Consider the following 20,135-nt stretch of genomic DNA (forward strand, 5'->3'; position numbering starts at 1 on the left):
CATTAACAATTTCTGAAACTAAGACACCAAAACCGCAGGTGAATAATTCAGTTTAATTTACCCTCAAGCAACTTCCTGAACTGAAATCTAAGAGTTATTTTGTTCATGATCTAGTTTTCCATAATTCCTTCCTATATTTCTATCACTGGAGATTTCCTTATTGCAGCTTTGTTTTTACGCCTTAGCAGAGGAATTCCAATAAGTTTGGGAATAGAAAAGATTACATATTGAATCCTTAAAGATAGTTTTGTCTTTCAGTTCTAAACTTTAATTTTTGAAGAGACACTACAGAGGAATGAAATGAGTAGGGTTATTTAGGAGTCTCTGAGTGTTTTCTATGAAAAAATGTTGCCAGAGAAAGTTTCAATTCAGTATCAGGAAAAGTTTCTAAACAGAGTTTAATTAACAACTGGACACATCCATGAAATGCAGGTGCATTCACCTTAACAAGGTACTCAGAAATCCAATGAAATTACCAGTTCTACACTCAAAAGAGGAAGACAAGATAAACTGAGTACTGTATTGCTTCTTAGAGACAGTTTCTAGGACTCTCTTGTTCAAATACTAGAATTAAGTTGATCATTGCTGCAGCTTGAAATAATGGAAAAGAAAAGAAAAAAGATAAGGAAAGTAAGAAAGAAAACACTAAATCTGTTCCTGTTGCAAAACCCCATTCTTAGAATTCCTATACAAATACTTGGGTCTTGCTATCCCAAGTGTTCAGATATGCTCCAGATTATGTAAGACACTGGGTGACCCACTTGCAGTGAGAAAGAACTGCAAGACCAGCCTGGTCAGATCTACATTGTTTAGACACAAGCAAATTCAGACATAAGCAGATCCCTTACAGTAATTTATGAGGAAGGAAGAGGTTTCCTCTGTAAAAAAACTGAAAATGTGTTCTGTCTCTTTAATTTACAATTAAAAACCCAGTTTATTTTTACAGTACCTGAATCATCAGTACCCAGTACCTCAGACTGAACATTTTGGTTAGTATCACTTTCAGCTGCAGCCATGTTTTTTTGTGGGTGTCTTTGGTTTGAGTTTGGTTTTTGGTTTTTGTTTTTTGTTTGTTTGTGGTTTTTTTTTTCCAAATGTTACTGAAACAAGAAGTATACCACAACACATTTATATCAACACTGAGATTTTGAAATCAAACACAAGGTAAATTTTCCCTTATCTTCAAATCATGCACCATGCAGTAAAGTGTCTTACATTTTAGGCTGATTTGGAACAATGCAGTAGCAGCATTGTAAGGATACAACAGTCATTACATTACATTAGAAATCTTGAACATGTGAAAATTATAGCTGCACTTCATAACAAGGACCTGTAAGCCAAGACTCCCAGGAACTGCAGAACTCTGTAATAAGAAAGTCACATTGTACAGGACATGTTTTTCTTCTTACTGTCTGCGTCCCTTTCTCTGTTCACAAATGGAAACTAATAATGTTAAATGTTTATTTAATAAACACTTTAATTATAAATAGCATTTCTATTTAATACAATAAACAAATAGTGCCATACATGAACACTATATTGGATAGCTTAATAGTATTGAACTATATATAACTATAAGCACTGTATTAGCTACCTGAATGTTGCAGAAGCACAAGGATTTGCAAGAGCTTATTTTCTTCAGACTACATTATCTAGCTGCATGTTTCCCATACTCTAAATTGCACCAAAGAATAAACAACTACATTAATAGGCTCAATAAAATATACTTTTACTACCTATATTACATAGGAGCATTATAATGTCACATTGTATCTTTTAGATCTGAAAATACTACATAATTACAGCATTTGTCTTTTGTAAAACATACTCAGATTAAAATAACAGTTTAAAAGTCCTTGAAGAGCTTTTCTAGGGAAATTTGCCTGTGGGTTATGTATCTTTTGTACTCTTGCTTCATCTACAGAACCAATCTTTGGTTTTGGGAAGAAGTCTCATTTTAGGCAATAATACATGCAATATACAAACTACAAAAGACACAAACCAGCACTGTGGTTTTGGGGTATTGTTTTAGCCTGGGCTTTATCAATAAAAATCAATCATCTCAGTGGGAACTACCCAACAATGACAGGAGAGTTCAGCTCCCGTTTGACCTAAGGATAAAGACGATGGAGCTGAAGAAGGACCTTGTCTTGGAGACACCTCTGTCTACTCTCAGTTCACAACATTACAGATCTCCAAGAAGCTTTTTAAAAGCTGCCTAAGCCTTTGAGCTGCATTTCAGCTGAGAGATTCATTTGGATGTAGTGGAGGAAGGTCACAGGGAATTTTAAGTCCTTGAATACAGACCAGATAGTGAGACCACTGCCATAGCAGCATTTAACATGACATTTCATAATTAGCTCCAATAAATACTTGGGTTTCTTTTCTCTTTAGAATTTCCTGAAGAACTTTACTTCTCTCCATCCTAGTCAGCCACTGAAACCCATAGTTATAGTGAGCTTTCAGCTCAAGAAAGCACTAAATCATATTAAAATTAAACATGTGAGTGTCTTTTCCTGACTTTTTAAGATTATTTAAGCACTGTCAGATGCCTGAGGCAGAACATCACAAACACATATATCACGTTAGCAAAGTCAAATTAGGATTTGTGTCAATTTTTCCTGTCCTAAGCATATGAACCTGAATTCCTAAGTACCCTTAAGATGCAAATTTGAACTTTGAAACTGTAATGTAGGAGCACAAATGAAAAAAGTATTACCATAGGGAATCCTTTAATTGACCCAGTTCTAAAAGTAGTAGAGGAAGCATAAATCACCTTTTGCCCTCACATAATTTTTCCTACCATACTCTTCATCAATATTCTCTCAGAATTCAGCATAGAAGAGATTAAAACAATGTAGTCTACAGAATTACTAAACCTGAGTCAATTGTTGTCAGCAAGATCACAAAAATAACAACCAAAACAGAAACTAATCCTAATTTTGCAAACATTTCTTCTGAAAATACTGGCTTGTCAAAAGCATTGTAAAAAACTCAAGAATCATCAAGTTTCACAGTTTGGACCCCATTTTAAAATATAAACTGCTCCAGAATACTTATGGTGAACATGGAAATCTTGCTTAGAACTAGTCAATCTAATTAGGAAAAATGGCTTCAATTCCAATTATAACTTGCTGACCAAAAGAAAAACAGATTTAATTACAATCAAGCTATACTCTTGCAATCAAGCCACTTCACAAGAATTAGCTCTGCCTTAGAACATATTATATTCATTTTCCTAAAGCTCTTATTCTGTATTATGCACAAAAATTCAAAAACATACAGGCATTTAGAGGCTGGATAGAAATACTCCTCTGACTTTAACAGAAATATACCATCTATCTTTTCCAAAGGAAGTAAAAGCAGAAAAAACTATTGCAAAATTATCAAGACAAGTTCTTGCATACTGGGCAGCTTCCTTGTGGAACAGAGCAGATGCAAAAGGTAACCAGTTCTGTTATATATTGGGAAGATAAAGGAACATGAAAAATGGCACATGACAAGTTCTTTTGTTTGTTGCTATTTTACTTAGAGCTGTCATACCATTATTTCAAAAGGAGTTGATTAACTATAACTCTGCTCTTCAGCATGAGGGTATTGGCTTTCAGAGCAAATTTCTGCAGAAGGAGCTTGAGCCTTTTGCTTCAGTCTCTCCAGGCTCTCTGGAGGATCCCAACATTGTCAGGTGTAGCTTCCATATTATAACAGATCTACTTACTGCCCTCCTACTTTCCTGCCAGTAATAGTTAAAAAAGCCAAATCTCTCAACCTCCAAAACCTTATTGGTTGCCAGCTTGGTAAACATCATGCATGGATCTCACAACTCTTATCAAGAGAAGGACTAGGTGCCTAGACTCAGAAGCTGATAACCTCCAATGCCCTTTGTGATGGCCACAGAGAGAAATACACCCAACCAGCAGATTCCCCAAATGGTATATGAAACAATTATTGGATATTTACAGTAAAGGTTTCAGATCATCAAAATCTTGAGCATTTTTACTGTAATTGTTGCCCTACAAGAATTAGCAGATGGTTGTAACCACCCCAGTTTTCAACTCCTGCTGCAATGTTCTGCAGATGATGTGATATGCTTAACTTGCTAATTAATTGCATATCATAAAATACTTTCCATGGATCTGTGAACATCATTTCAGATTGCTGCAACTGTCAGGCCATCTTCTTGGTTGTTCTTCTCAGGTCATGGAGGCAACAAAGGCATTGATTCTTTCTAAGTTCAGCACAGGGGACAAGTGTGGCTACGGTAAGCACAGGTGAGTTTTGTAGAGGAGTTTTCCACAGAGTGTGAGGATGAAGCCATCCTGCTGAGCTCCTCTACCCCAGGTCCCAGGCCTGCATGGCCAGAGACACCAGATGAACAAACTATGGACTGAATACGCAAATTTCTCAAATGTGTGGGGTCACTCCCTTACTGGGCTGGAACAAGGACATGACAATGCTCTGCACAAAAACAAGCGAAGGCTGAATTGCAGAAGAGCATGAAGTCCAAGTCCATTTACAGGGAGATGCTTCCTGGCTGTTTTTGTGATTTTAAATTTGAAAAGACAACCAATTTGTTCACATTAATATGTAGAGGGTTCACAAATCAAGGGACTTTTCCTGTTGAGGCTTATCACTAAAACTCATTGCAAGAATAACACAAGAGAAGTTTAAAAATCTAGAAAATGAATCATGAACAAATGCTACAACAACATTGACTAAAACAAGGTCTCTGTCTTCCTGGCAGGACCCCTTCTTCATTAAATAGGAAATAGATTCCTCACATAGCTAATTACTCAACAGTGACTCATTTCAGAAAATCTTTGTTATTTTTACTTCCTCTGAAGTGACTGAAAGGACACAACCAAATGTATGCATGTTATAAGAAAGAAATGTGAATTGGGCAAACAAAAAACAGGAGAACAAGAAATTGCAGAATAAAGGGGGAAAAACTTTGGATGATACAAATGAAATAAAAAAAAAACTTTAATAGCATATAAAAGAACAACATTTCCTGTTCTTCCACTGTTTTGAAGAATTAAAAAAAAAAAAAGAAAAAAATAAAAGCTTTAATGGACAATACCTTAAAGGAAATCTGAAGTCTCTGGAAAAGCTGGGTACGATCACCAGTAAATGTGACTCTGCAGCCATGAGCATTTTAGCTTAGAAAATGTGAAATGGTGGAATGAACTAGAAAAAAATTGTCTGCATTAGGAAAAAACCCAAAATATTAGCCTTCAATAAACTTGTTCAAAGCTTGACTAACACTACATTCACAAATGATTTACAGAGAATCTCGTGGATTAAGCAAAATCTCTACTAACTGCAAATTACTTTCTAAAAAAGGTTTGGACTTTTTCTGCAGTAAAAAGCAGAATATTCTAACAACAGGATATGTGGGTGGTTACGAAAGAACACTGGGTACACTGTCAGAAAAAAAATGTAGCTTTAATTCTCTTGGAAGAAATATTATATGCAAATTCTATACAGAAACATATATCTTGCATATTTTAGTTATGAAAATTGTATTAGTCAATCTACATGCTATTGTACCTGACCACGCTTACAGACTGTTCTTTGAACATCTGTCATTTAAGCCAATGGGTATTGTATCCTTCTGGGCAAAATATAAAACATGCTATTTGAAAAAGACTGTGTTGCTTGCAAAAATTAGGTCTATCCAAAGGAAACAGAAGGTAACAGAATCTGTAATCCTTGCATAAAAATGGCATGGAAATATGAGGTTAGAGAGAGCAGGTAGGAAGCATCCTGTACTCAAAGAGCATTTCCCATTGGTGGTGGCACATTTCTTACCTTTCTGCTTTGAGGAAATAAGAACATGCCCTGCCTGTAGTACAATAACAGAACCCATCTCACAAACAGGTATGTCACAAATACATTTGTACCCTCAGCTGAGGTGTAGAACATTTTTATGGTAGAAAATGTCAACATTACTATAACAATCTCAAGAAAACAGGACCTTTGTTGCTCAGCAGCAAGCCAATGTATTTCAGCTGATCATTTCAGAAGAGTTGCCAAAGACACCTGCTTGTCATTCATTCTCTTTCCACATAAAACACCAGCTGAACAAACATTTTGGCAAGACAGTCACAAGTAAGGACTTTTAGGTAACCAATAGTCTTTTGAATTTACCAGGTGATATGGATTAGACAGCACAGATTCTCTAAAACCACAACAGCTTCAAACAGCAGAATCATACTGCTTTGTACAAAAGCAAAGACAGCATTTCTATGTTTGATGGACTCCAAATCAAAATTTATAGATATGTCCTGTAGAGTAGGGCGTTCGCAAATGTGATGAACAGATTTGTCCTGGAACCGTGTTGCAGAATGGCTGCTATAGAAAGGAATTATCTGAATTTCAACATTCTCTACAGAAAAAAAGAAATAAAAGGTTGGGGGGGTGTGCAAAGAAAATCTGAATGGAAAAAATCCTCCGTTGCTACCACTCCATTTTCAGAGGAAACATGCAGAGTACGGTATGTCTTAACTGTTTTCAGCTTCTTCCAATACTTTTTAGAACTGAAGCATCTAAGCAAGTTGAGTTGCAAATATTTTATAAATAACCAGTCAATCCAAAACCCAGCAGAAAGGGAAAGAGTGCAGATTTGTTCTAACAGAAGCACAAATGGCAGAACTACTCCTTAGCACCAATTCCCAGCAGCAGCATTCTGCAAACATTCTGTGCATGTCCTGGCAAAGGGAGAGTTGCATGGTACACTGCAAGCTACCTAACACTTTTCATGGCTAAGAAAGACTTCTGTGCCTTACATGAAAGATTATGTTTTCTGGTTTACATACTATTTTTTTTTCCACAATACACACAAAAGCTACAAAACAAATAGTTTCAAGCTCAGGAACACATGTGTTACATTCTCCCTTTTAAAACAAAAAGAATCCTTTTTTCTAAGTTAGAACATGCAGGTTAAATGAATATTTTAGGGTTCAGTTATCTAAGTTTTCACTTCTGCCTTTAATGTAATGAATTGTTAAATGAAGACACTTCCATTGTTAAAGCATCAGCAGGAAAACCTTTCTTACCTTTTTTAAGGTGGGGTGTGGTATTTTCTACTTCCACGCAGTCTTGCACTCTCTCTGAAATGGGTGCTTTTCTTTAATACAAGTGATCAGAAGTCAGGATATGCTGCTAGGGACCGGTGGTTAACATTCTCCTCCCAGACTGCCTAGGTATAAATGGAAAAGAAAGAACTTTAGTTCAACTTTTCTAGGCAAACCTAAGAGTGATGGTTTTGCATTTTCACTCCCTATATGTCCTTATAAGGGTGCTTATACGCTGAGCAATTCCTGTCTGCTACATCTCTTGTAAATGGTTTGAGATGTCTGCATTATAAAAAGAAAAAACAAAAGAGAAAGAAAGAAAAAAAAGATATTGCAACCTGAGAAATTTTTCATTAGCTTTGGATTTCCCTCTGAGACTTTCATACAAAATGGTCTTTCTTTCCTCTTTCTAACTAGTGAAATGGCAGCACTTTTTTATTTTTCCTTCCAGTCACACCGTGCAGTTCTAAATCAATTATATCTCAAGAAAAATATGTCACTGGTTTTACTGTAGTTTGGCTGAAATAAAAATGCCATATATGACTCTCTTAAAATGAAAAAATGATAACTTCTCAAAACTAAAATGTGAGCTTAAAATATCTTTGGTTTTTCCTCTACTAGAGCATGTAGAAATAAGTTTTAACTATTTTTCTGGCAAAAAAATGATCAAATGCCTTTTTCTAAATTAAAAACATATCTACTGCAAAAAACCTTTAAGTAATCTATTTGAATACACTACAAAACAGAAAAAAATTAAACAGGTAAAAACAACCTGCAAAATTGAACAAAGCAGCTAGGTTTTTAACAGATTTTTTTCTTCTGGTTTCACTAGTTTCCAGTTTTACTTTGAAAAATTTAACTGTAATTTTGCCATTTTGACCTTGTATTCAAAAATTTCCTCCAATTTTTTTACTCTTTTCAGGGATGTCTATGCTTTCTTTTACATATAACTAGAAGGATCAGACAGGGAATTTGTAGCAACTATCCTATTCCTAGACTTTACCAGTTATTAAATAGTATTTGCTATATTCATTCATCCTTAAATCCTTAGGCAGCCACAAATAAGAGTATTTTGTTGTAATAATGTAATTAGGGTATAGGCTAAATCATGCCCCATTTGACAAGACAAGAGTAAGTGTGTATTTGGTTCTTGGTAATCAAATCAAACTGCTTGCAAGCATTAAGTTTTTACTGCTGAAGTTCAAGGACTAAATGTTGGTGAGGGCTCTCAGGCTGCCAAGACAGATTATCTAGAATTGCACTTTTGCTAGCAAAGGTGCCTGAACAAAGCAGTCTGTTTAAGCTGAGAAATGAGAAATTATCACTCAGTTGACTCTGCACCACTCATAATATTCAGAATGTCTTGAAGGTGTGAACAAGAGATGAAAAAGCAATATGAAAACATCCTGAGCTTGCCACACCAATTCTAAAAATAAATAAATAAATAAATAAATAAAGGTACTCCTAATGCACATGACAAAATTTGAAGAACTCAAACTGGTGCTTTTGTGTAACTGGGAACTTCGGATGTTAAAATCTCATATATGCGCATCAACCTCTAATCTAATTTTTACATGCAGACTCAGCACTAGCCTCTTTTTTTTTGGGCACAAGATGCAGCATTGACAATAGGATGTGCAATGGTTTGAGCATGGAAAGTTTGTGGCCTGCATCAGGTCAAGGTGGCTCTGGCAAAACAGGTAGGAATATATTTCCTTTGTCACCAGAAAGCTTCCCCCAGTAATCACCTGGCAGTGCAAAGATCTCTGTTAGTTCACAGCTTTAAATCCTGCTTGCACCTGAAATGCCTGACACAGCCTCTCGTGTCCCTGCCCTGCAGACATCACGCTGCTAAAGGCAGAGCAGAGAACATCTCTCAGGGTGCTCATTTCACAGGTTTCCCTGCTCTTTCTGCACCTCAGTGGCTTATGGCTGTGGCTATGGCATTACAGAAACCAGGAGTTCATGCACCAGCAATAAAGATCCTGCTGTAACTGAGAGACCTCAGGTCTGGTGCCTTGCCTGCATCCCAAGGGAAACAGTAAATCTACCAGTCCATTATAGAGAGCCAGCTTTCATTCTTCTGGGTGAGGTCTGGAAGCATGGGAGCAATGGGACAACTTCTGAATTAGCTTATTCTTCTCAAAAATCAGAATTCAAAGCACTTTGAACTCCTGGGTATAAAACAGACCTTTATTGTTCAAGGTGCAAGAAAAAGAAATTTAAAACACAGTCAGTGTAAATCACTAAACTCAAGATGCATACAAGGAGATGCCCTGGCACTAATCGACAAACAGAAAAGGTCTTCCTTCTATTTACTACCACTCTTTTAATTCCCAGGGGAAGATATGAAGACAGATGGTTTGGGAAACATTTCAATGAAAAGGAAATTCCTGAAGACAGGCCAGCATGGAATATTTGGATCCTGAAAGATTATTTCAGGAAACTATTCTATACTCTCCTTTTCCAACGCAGCCATAAATTCGAATGCAGCATCAGAAATACATATTTCCAACACAGAAAGCTAAGCAAATGCACATTCTCCATACATTTAGGGAAAACTACTGTATCTCACAGTAATAAGTACCTGATAGAAGCAATTATGCCAGACCTATGCAATTCTGAGCAGAATAGAAATCAGGAAACAAAAAGTAGCCTCAGATTTTGTTTTGAGAACACAGACCTCTCCATTGTGCGTTTTATCTTTTCACAATCTATACTTTACCTCAACACATAATAATAGCACAAAACTTTAGAACAGAGAAAGGCCATTATAAAGCAAGTCCCTGAAAATAGCTACTGTAAGGCTAGAGTTACAAGTGGTAAATTGATCACGTGGTCTATTTTCAGTATCTCAGACAATAGCTGTTCTTGTACCTAGTCCACATGGTTGCTATTTCACCACACAGCACAAGACTAGTAGACAATTAAGCATGGCAAACTACCAAATATTTGTCCACTAAAGGACCCCCTAGATCTTTTCTCTCTGCTTATCAAGTCCCCATTCTTCTAAAAACAAGTTTCAGCTTCTGAGTAACAGTCCAAAAGGAAATATGTTCAGCATATCACAGGTAAATAAAATCAACATTACTCATAGAACATTTTTTTAAATGCAAAGAAAGCCTGTGATTTAAAGAATACAATTATTATCAGACAGAGAAAACCAACAGTAACTCCTGAAAAAAGCAAAAGAATGTAGACATACCTGCCTGTTAAAATAATGAAAACTATGACTCAGGGTTTCATATCATGAATAAGAAGAACCCTCTGTGACTTAAATGTTTTTTTTAGAACACAGTAGATCACTCTGCACTAGAAACAGGGCTAGCACATTTTAAAATTTGATCCTCAAATTAATTTTAATAACACCTAAAATTAATGCATTTAGTACACAGTTAAAATATGTGGAATATCAGTCAAAACATACAGTTTGTGTTTTCCAGACTACTTACTGATAAAAGCTTACAGTGAGTAGTTAGCTATGAATCCTAAAACCATATGGTTTATGATGGTTTGGATCAGAAGGGACCTAAAGATCATTGAGTTCCAACTCGATGCCATGGGCAGGGCCACCTTCCACTAGGCCAGGCAGCTCAGAGCCCCATCCAACCTGGATGTGAACACTCCCAGGGGTGGAGCATCCACAGCTTCTTTCCATGCCTCACCTCCTTCACAGTGAAGGCTTTCTTTCCAATATCCAATCTAAACCTCCCCTCTTTCATCTTAAAGCCATTCCCCCTTGTCCTGTCACTACATGCCCTTGTGAAAAGTCCCCCCCAGCTCTCTTGCAGGCCACCTTTAGGTACTGGAAGGTGCTCTAAAGTCTCCCTGGAGCCTTCTCTTTTCCAGGCTTAACAGCTCCAGCTCCCTCAGCCTGTCCTCATAGGAGAGGCTCTCTATGAAGTAGGAAAAGCAGTACAATTCAGTAAAACACTTTCATCATGGACAGGCTTAGGAAAGAAGTTAATACTACAAGCTGTTTTACTAGCAAGTTATAGCATATTTTGATATCAAGGTTCAGGTTTAAATTAAACTGAAAACCACAAGAACACTGAGGCACTTCTTTGGTGGCCACTAAAACCTTAATTTCTCTGTACCAGATACTGAGCTTGTTCTGTGTTACATGTGGAACAAATCCATTACTTTGGATTGCTGTCTTTGATAATGCATCCTTAGTATCCACAACTGCTCAAAGCTGAGAAAATAAACAAACTCCAGAGATCATATTAGATCAGATTAACACTTTATCATGGTGCCAGACTTGGGTTTGTCTCTCCAGCCCCTGCAGCAGCACAATTCCCAAACACACATGTGCACATATACACACAGAGCTTTAGAATGGCAGAGTAAGTTTATTACTTACATCATTACTTCCTTCCCAAAATCAGAGGTTTGGACAGTTCAAAGGGAATGAATCCCCTCACTGCCAACACCACAATTCATTAAAGGGAAAAAAAAGAAAAAGCCAGCAGTTATCATCTGGCCTGCCCTTTCTTAGGTTTCTGCAAGTTACACATTTCCTAACCAAAATATATATAGGAGTCAAAAGGGGCTACCAGGACACCATCAAATGTACCTTTCCAATCCATCCCTCCAAATACAGTAGCAAATTATGTTTTTACTCTATGTACAGACAAAAGTTCCCAAACATGGTGGGCAAAATTTGTGCTCACTTCTCAGCCAAAATTAAACTCACTAGTTTTCATGAGAGATAAGTAAGAAGCTAAACATTCAGAACTAGTAATTAAAAGAACTGAAAATAACAGAAAATATAAAAATCATGTTTAATAAATAATATCTCAAAAAGGAGAACATGAATTCTGGGATAAAAAGAGCTTTGGTAACTTAGCCTACCTATGATGATTGATATGTACTGTGTCCTAGAGCTCCAGGGTATCACAAAATATCATAATGTTAATTCATACAGCTGCTTGATGGAAAAAACAAGCAGTAAAAATGTTCTGCTCGCAGTTTTCAATAGAGGTAGGAGTGGCAGAGGTGGGAGTGGAGAATTCTCCCAGATCTCCTTACACCCTTATTTTCAGCCATGCATTGCAAGGAATCCTCTTCTGAGCTGCAAACCAGGAAAGAAAATAAAGAAGGGAAAAAAAATGACCAAAAACCTCTGAAAAAGATCTGAGCTAACTATCAGCAGTGTTCTGCAAGCCTGTATGTCTGAGCAATACACACAAGGGCAACAAGGCAGAATGATGTGAAGGCTGCAAGGAAGACCTCGCTCTACCCAGTGATATCCAGTGACAGCACAAGGGGCAATGGGCAGAAACTGAAACACAGGAGGTCCCTCTGAACATCAGGAAACACTGACACAAGTTGCCCAGAGAGGTTGTGCAATCTCCATCCTTTGGAGATATTCAAAGCCCAAAGGCACAGAGTCCTGGACAACAAGCTCTAGCTGAGCCTGCTTGAGCAGGTTGAACCAGACGGCTTCCAGAGGTGCCTCTCAAACTCAGACAATCTGTGATTCTGTGAAAATGGAAGGGAAGAAACCAGGAAAGTGATCCCCACGATTAGGAAACAAATAATTGAAAACTTTCCTATTTTTTTTTTTTTTCAAGTGCAACCCTATTTATCACAAGCCGAACAACAGCATTAGTAAATAGGATGAAACTGGATTAACAGACCTGCAGAACAATTGCTGTTGACATTGTAATTTCCCTGGGTCATGCTGACACCATTAAAAACTCATCTATCCAGTCAAGGTTATAGAGATAAAATCCAAATGCAAGCAAAAGACTGGGTAAAAAGGAAGCTTTGATCTCCCAAACTACAGGGTAGAAATAGTCTTGTTAGAAAAACCTGTCAGATCTTAATATGAAAAATGCAGATTTTGCAGGACTGACCACCCACTCTGTGCCCTGTTCATCTCTGTGCTCCCTCTCTTCTCTCCAGCACAGCCAGGGGCAGGGAAGGTTAATTATATTAGCACAGGTCAGCCTCTAAGCTGCATCAAAGACACTGAGAGGCATCCAGACGGGTAAATGAGGCTGTTTGACCTGAATGATATCCCTGCAGATAAGGCATGGAAAAGGGGAAACTCGCTTGGGCTCAGGGGAGCTTCATGGCACTGCAGTAGGAGGGTGGGTGCATCTTTGCAATGACCAATGTACCACAGTCCTGCAGCACAGCCAGGGCACGCTGCACTTTTACCTTCACTGATGCTGAAAAAGAAAGGAACCAAATTAAAGCTTTGCCTGTGTTGTAGGGTGTTAGAGAGAACTTCTCTGTCAGACCATCCCATCCTGCTCTCTGATCATGCTTGGCTAACCTCAACCTGTCCTTAGCCATAGGGACACAAGACCTCTCATGCTCTATTTCAGTTTCCAAGAAGTACAAAATACAATCAGAGTTTGCACAAGTGGGAATCAAAGTGCACTTTATTGTGTGTCAGTTGTACTTAGACTGGCAGAATTTAGGTGTAAATTGCCAAGGAATAAATGGAAACCCAGGCTCTCCCTGTGCCTTGGTTTCTTTTCCACACACTTTATGTGCAACACTGCATTAAGAAGACATAGCTTTTTATTTTTAAAAACAATAAACACAATAAATCTTGTTCTTTTAAAATAACATATCATGTTCTTTCTCAAGTACCACAAGCATCTTTAATTAAAAATGCTCCTAATGCACTCTGAAAGACAAAATCATCATCTATTACCATGTCTTTATCTCACTAGCAAGATCTATGGTTTTCCTTCTCTGTTTATTGTGCCAAGTATAACCTCCAATGCTTAGGGGGAAAAAACATTGCCTCTTTCTTTTCAGTACTTTAAATGATAATACAGGTCACCAAACACTGCAAGATTAATTTATGATGGCAAAATTATCCGGTTACTTTTTGTCCACTAAATGTGTAATTCAAAACACCGTTCTATGCTTTTGTGTCATTCCTGACTATATAACCACACTATTTCCAGTCATGGCTAGAAAAATTATTTGCAATATTATGTGACCAGTTTCCACTCCATTACTTGATACAAATTGAATTCTGTGCTACAGGCTGACTTAAATGAGGCTGTAAAATTGTTTGTGGAATAGGATCCTGCTGTACCATAGTAAAAGTTATTTAAAAAGTAAAAATAAACCAAAAAAACTTCAGTCAAATGAACTTGAAAGAAAAAGAAAAAGGGAATGAAAAAGCCTAAGAAACGCCTGTTTGGGGAATGTCATATCACAAAGTGCACAGGCAGCAAATGCCTCATGGAGTAATGGTGCCTAACCCTACTGCATACCTAAGAGTATAGAGAAAAGGAAATTTTATTCCAGGTCCTCAGTCTGTGGAGAAATCACTAACAGTTTGTTTCAGGCACTCACTCATGCAGATATAAACTTGCCAGCTGCCTTGGAAGCTCTCTGAAGAAATGCACTATATAATCATAAATCATTAATGAACAGAGTGACCTCATCTTTGGGTAACTAGAGAAGCTTGAACCCAACATTCTGTATAGGTAAAAAGTCTTCTAGTCAGCAGTGCCACGCACCAGTGGGCAGTGAACACAAGAGTATCCATCCTGATGTCATTGCAGATTCCTCTTGACAGGCTTTGTGTGTTTGTCTCAACCACCCACAGGTCATGGGTGGCAAAAAGCAGAAGCTTCTGAGGACAAATGAGGTCACAGTTCAATAATTAAGAGTGGGAACCCTGCCTGATCTCTTTGTTTCATCCAAGGCTTGCCTGAAGTGAAGCATTTAACAGATGTAAAAAACATCTTGCTGGCTTTAGGAAGACAAAAATAGTAATTGTGTCTAAGCTGATAAATGATGCAAGGCTGTTAATGCAGACCACCAAGGTCCAACCTGTGGCATGAAGCACCATCCTGGGGAAGATGGGGGCCAAACACACAAACAGAACTCTGCTTAGTAACACTCAGCTCTGCCAGCCCCACCAAGGGATGGGCCCTGTGCCCCACACAATGCCAGGGGGAGCTCAGCTTTTTGGGGCTCTGTCCTTTCAGCCCAGATCCTTCACCTTTCACCAATGGCTGCAGCTGCTCCCTGAACCATTCACATGGAAGACACGGGAGGCAAAGGCTGCCGGCAAAAGCCAGGAAAAAAGGGCAGCTGCTGGCATGAAGTCAGACAAGGAAAACACCTCTTGCACATGGGTAAAGCTGCTGCTACATGAAATAAGGATCACAGATCCAAAGTACCAGATCCAAGTCCTGTGAGATCAAGGGTATGGCATTTGACAGAGACTTTTGCAGTGCCTAGAACAAAAAAATCGGTTACTCCAAATTTTTCCAGTAACTACAGGTATCTCAATGTCCTCAAGAGGACAGCACTCCTTTAAAGAGAATTTAAATGAGACAGGACGTGGTGACTGCAAGATCTCCCAATGAGGTTGTAAACATCATCTCTGAGGGAAAGAAATCCAAAGGGCAAGATTTTTGTGGGGGAAAAAGTGAGGGGTTTTTGGCAGAGCAGAAGAGATGTTGTGACTAGAAAAGTTAGCCAAATGAATCCATGCTGGACAATTCTTCGGGGCCAGCAATTCTGTGACTGATATGCTGCACTTTTAACTCTGTGTAGAGAGAAATTACAGGGGGAGCATTGCACTGGCTTCTTCATCATGCTAACAAAGCAAAAGAACTCAGCTGAGTGTTGTTCCAGCTGCATGCAATGATTTCACCTGACAAATGGCCTAAGCTACCTTTACTGTACACATAATAATTTGTTTTCCAGCTAGCTACACAAGCAACTGAAGTATTGTATTTTTCCAGTTTGTTCCAGCTAGTCTGCTCTAATATGACAATTTGCCTCTGAAACTGTGGTTGATGGTTACTGGCAGCCCAGTATCTCATCCTGACAGGTGTTTCAGTTGTTGTCACATAAAGTTCACATCTGCTTCTCTCATACTGATGTATCATTGCTTAGGCACTGAAGGGTCTGTGCTTCTCTCCTCTCTTGTAGTGCTGTTACCTGGAAATCAACAATTGACATTGCACCGACACTTGGCACTCTTTCCCTGCAAGAAATCTATATGCAAAAAGCTAAGTTGTCTAGATGAGATTAATATCACTTAGTGATAAATCAATAGTTCCATTCCTGAAGAGCTTGTAACCTTCTCTATTTTCTCCCTCACATATAAAAAGGGAGAAGGTAGAAAATGAAGTGCTGAGGACTGATAGTTTCCCTAATTGTTTCTGGTTATCCTAAAGATATAAAATATGAGATGTACTAAATATCAAGAGACAGGAATGGATAAGGAAAGGAAATAATTTGCTGTACTAAAGTCTGACAGTCTTCTATGAAATACAAGGATATATAATTTTTTTCTTAGGACTTTCAATGTTTGTGGTGTTCATTTAATAAAGCACTGCATGTAGTGAAAGAGAAATTGCACGGGTGTTTGTGAAAAAACAGTTCTGTAAAACTATGACAAAATCAAAAGACTCAAAGGAAGTAAAAAAATCACTTCAACCATTACTCTCTAATTTACTCTCCTCTTGAAATGACCTACTCCAAATACCATGAAACAATATTTCTTTCAATTCCATAACACTTCCATGAATAAAATATATAACTTTTCCAGAAAGCACATTAATATCTCTCCACTTGACACTGAGAACTGCCCCTTATCAGCAGCAAAGTTCCTAAACCTTTTACTACTGGTAATAAGTAAAACATAAAACTGTAAAACATATATGCATGCAAAAATACATATATTCACCCCCTCAGGCATATACACACTACCAGTCTTCAGGTTTTTACAATATTCTACAGAAAGCTTCAAACATCAAAGAATTTTTTACTTGCATTTCACAATGTGATCTCTACCAAAATATAAATTAAAACCTCCCCAGCTTTAGTCAGCAGAATTAAATAAAACAGTTAATAGGGTAAGAGACCTTTTACACAGCTTAAAACTAATTAGTATCTATTCAAATATCAAATATTGACTTGAAAGAAATGACAGCTCTGCTAGAAATTTTGTCTTTTTTTCCCACATCACCCATTCAGGGGCATATATTGGAACACATTTGAAAAAGGCCAGTTTGACATTTGTGGTTTTGTTGAATTAAGCAACAGAATAAATAAGAAATAATTTTAAAAGCTTATTCCAAAAGTTATCTTTTGGTAATTGTAGTGGGCTACAATTTCAGTTCTAGAAAAGATGAATGTGTGCTGCTTATTATTCGGTGTCATGATGTTCCTTCACTTAAATTGTTCTGTCTCCCAGCAAAGTGAAGCAAGAGATCTTCACTCTGTTTATTTTCAAATTGGAAAATGCATTTTTTGCAGACTCTATTCTTACAAAAAGAAATATACATTAGATGCAAAGGACATTTTAAAAAGCAACCAGGTGTAAAATGAGTTCTTTATTTTAATATGAACTTATTAATAGGATTTATATCATAGCATTTAAAGGATTCTAACTGGATGCTTTTTCTAATCACAAATTATCCCCATATTATAAAAAATTATCAGGAAAATCTCCTGGATTAAGTTTGCTGTGAACACCACACATCCTATCAAGTCAGTGATATTTTAAAGCAGTTCAGATCTCCCTTTCCAGGTATGGCTGGTTGTGCCATCAGCACCTCCAGTGTGACAGACAGAAAATGTATTAAGCAAATGAGAGATAGCTGAGAAAGTACAGCACAACAACAGCAGTGACCATTTGTCTTTTGCATTTTTGGGACACAGATTAAGGTTTCACTCCTGCAGATATTTTCACTTACCTGGAAACCTTCTCTGTCTCCATGTGAAGAGATGTATGGATTAGGAAGCTCTCCTATGCTTTTAATTCTCTAGGCTGTTGTTGCTCTAATGATACGGTTTGCATACTCTTCTGGATAAGCATTAAGTCTTTCTCTGAGTTGGAGAAGCATCCAACATGTTTTTGGAACTGTTATCCCAGCAGTAAGAAGTTGTCACAAGCCTATGGATCAATTTTATGTTTCTCATCCTTTTCATCAACATCCTTAAAAGGGCATCTCTCTACCAATGAGATGGTAGAAGGTAAATACGTCAACTGCCATTAGCAGAGACACTTAAATCTGCTCACTTTCTCTCGGTGAGAAAGTGTTGAGGGTAGCAAAATGGGCAGAAATTTGAAGGAAAACCCATTCAAGTAGCATGCCCTGAAGGGAGAGGAAAGGAGATGGAAAAAAAGACTGCTGTGGTATTTCCATGGACAGGTGTGGTCTACCAGGCATTTCCAGCAACACAACAAACCAAGACCGCAGCTTCTCTGCTTCTCTCTTTTCCAGCTCAGAGAACCTGGAAAAGCCCACCATCAGCTCAGTTGCAGGCTCCACCATTCCATACTTGGGGCACATCCTGCAGAGCATGCTGTGCAACAAATGCTTATTTCGTTGTTATATCGGGATGATTTTTGTGTAATTAGGTACCAAGACAAAAAAACTTGAGTGTTTTGAAATGTGTATGTGATGTCTGTTTGTGTATGAGATGAGCCTGGGAAGAAGGGGCTGGGTTGGGAAGTGGTATTTTGTCCCTCTGAACTGTCAAGAGGGAGGGAGAGAGTAGCTGGGTGGGCAGCTGCCCGAGGTGAACCCACCACTGTTTGTTATTGACAGACAAAAGGTTCTTCACCACCAAGGAATTATTCCAAATGTAGATTCACTTTTAGTTGTGCCCTTTTAAACACAGAGATCCCAACTCCCATAAGACTTTTGGTGCACTGACCTTGTATTTTTTTCTCTTAATTCTCCCCCTCCTCTGATAGCTAAGTATGGCCAAATGAAAGTGATATTGAGCACTAAAAAGGACCCAGTTACAAACCATTTTTCCAGATGTTTAGAAGGTTTAGTATTTGTGATACTGGTATGTTGTGACATCAGAAAATAAAAACTGTTTCAATTACTTCCTGCATGCTTTCACTTCAGTATTTCAGATATTGCCCAGTGACAAATAAATAATTTCTCAATGATGCTGGAATGACCATGACGCTCACTAGGAATTAAGAAATCCAGCTGATGTGAGCAGTTAGATTGGAGAGAACTTTATAGGAAGTACAAACAAGTGGGCTGGGAGGGAAAACTAAGCTGACCTGAATGCCAGCTACAGAGGCTGCATGTATATACCAGCAGCAGGGAACATGGGGACCTGCTATGGCAACAAAAGCAGGTGAGCAGATAGAACACCAGTGCTGATACCCCACTGCCAGCAGATGAATCATTTGGCTATAATTGGGAATGCTCTTTTCAACAGCTATTTTTAAATAAAATGTCTAAGAAGCTTTCACAAGATCTTTCATGCCCTATTTCAGTTTCCAAGAAGTACCAAAATACTACCAGAAATTTTGGTCCCAGAATATTGCTGCCAGGATCTCAGAATAGAAGGAAAATTTACATAAAAGCATGGAGTGAACATTTCCAGCTTGTTCCATCTTTGGTCTAGGTTCAAGGAGCCTAAATAACCAGTCTAGCATGCATGCCTAAGGCAAATACAACTTCAAATCTTTGATAAGTCCATCTGCTCTTGATATTAAAAAAATTATTCCCTATGCTAGCAGGAGTGAATGTTGGGAAATACACAAAATGTTACCAAAAGATAGCTTGAGAGGTACAAAAGCTCATTTGTTTGAAACAAAAAATGAACAAATCTGAAAAATTCTAAGCTTCACTAGCAACAAAGGCAGTTTAAAGAATAGATTTGATCACAATTAACAGAAATATGCTTTTTCCCCATCAATCAGTGTGTCCATTTACCACTTAGAAGTAAAAGGACCTAAGAATTGGTCCACAGCTTGCTGTACAATAAACCAGATAATCCTGTTAGAAAAAGGAAATAAAAAAAAAGAGGAAGGAAATAAAGCAGGAAAAAAGTCAAATTCTTAGTTTATATAAAAAGTTTATACATTCCTACTGACAAATTCTATAACCTGGGTCACGTCAAAACTAAAGATTGCAGAATTGGGTTCATCCAACACAGTCTACTGCATAGATTTCCTTTGGAGTCAAAATACTTCACATTAAATTCTGCTATATTCTGTAAAATTGTGAAAATATTTCCCTGGTTTGGTTTGAGTGGAACCAGTGGGTTTACTTCAGTGTGATAGTCATGGGCAGGAAAGGTGCT

At 37.8% G+C, this 20,135-nt stretch overlaps 1 protein-coding gene across 5 annotated transcripts in view; it reads right to left on the reverse strand.

Moving 5' to 3' along the window:
• CRACD (capping protein inhibiting regulator of actin dynamics) overlaps nt 1-20,135 on the reverse strand; it is a 129,933-nt gene that overhangs the window by 62,382 nt on the left and 47,416 nt on the right. For 4 of the 5 annotated variants that reach the window (XM_071432331.1, XM_071432327.1, XM_071432328.1 and 1 more), the window contains exon 2: nt 7,059-7,201. The gene's annotated coding sequence lies outside the window, so the exon portion shown is untranslated. Of the gene's footprint in view, nt 1-7,058; nt 7,202-11,930; nt 11,951-20,135 lie in introns of those variants that run through there. The other variant, XM_071432329.1, reaches the window with a different exon arrangement.

This window comes from Agelaius tricolor, unplaced genomic scaffold (genome assembly GCF_023055355.1).
Source record: "Agelaius tricolor isolate 1412-34295 unplaced genomic scaffold, bAgeTri1.0.p SCAF_8, whole genome shotgun sequence".
NCBI lineage: Eukaryota > Metazoa > Chordata > Aves > Passeriformes > Icteridae > Agelaius > Agelaius tricolor.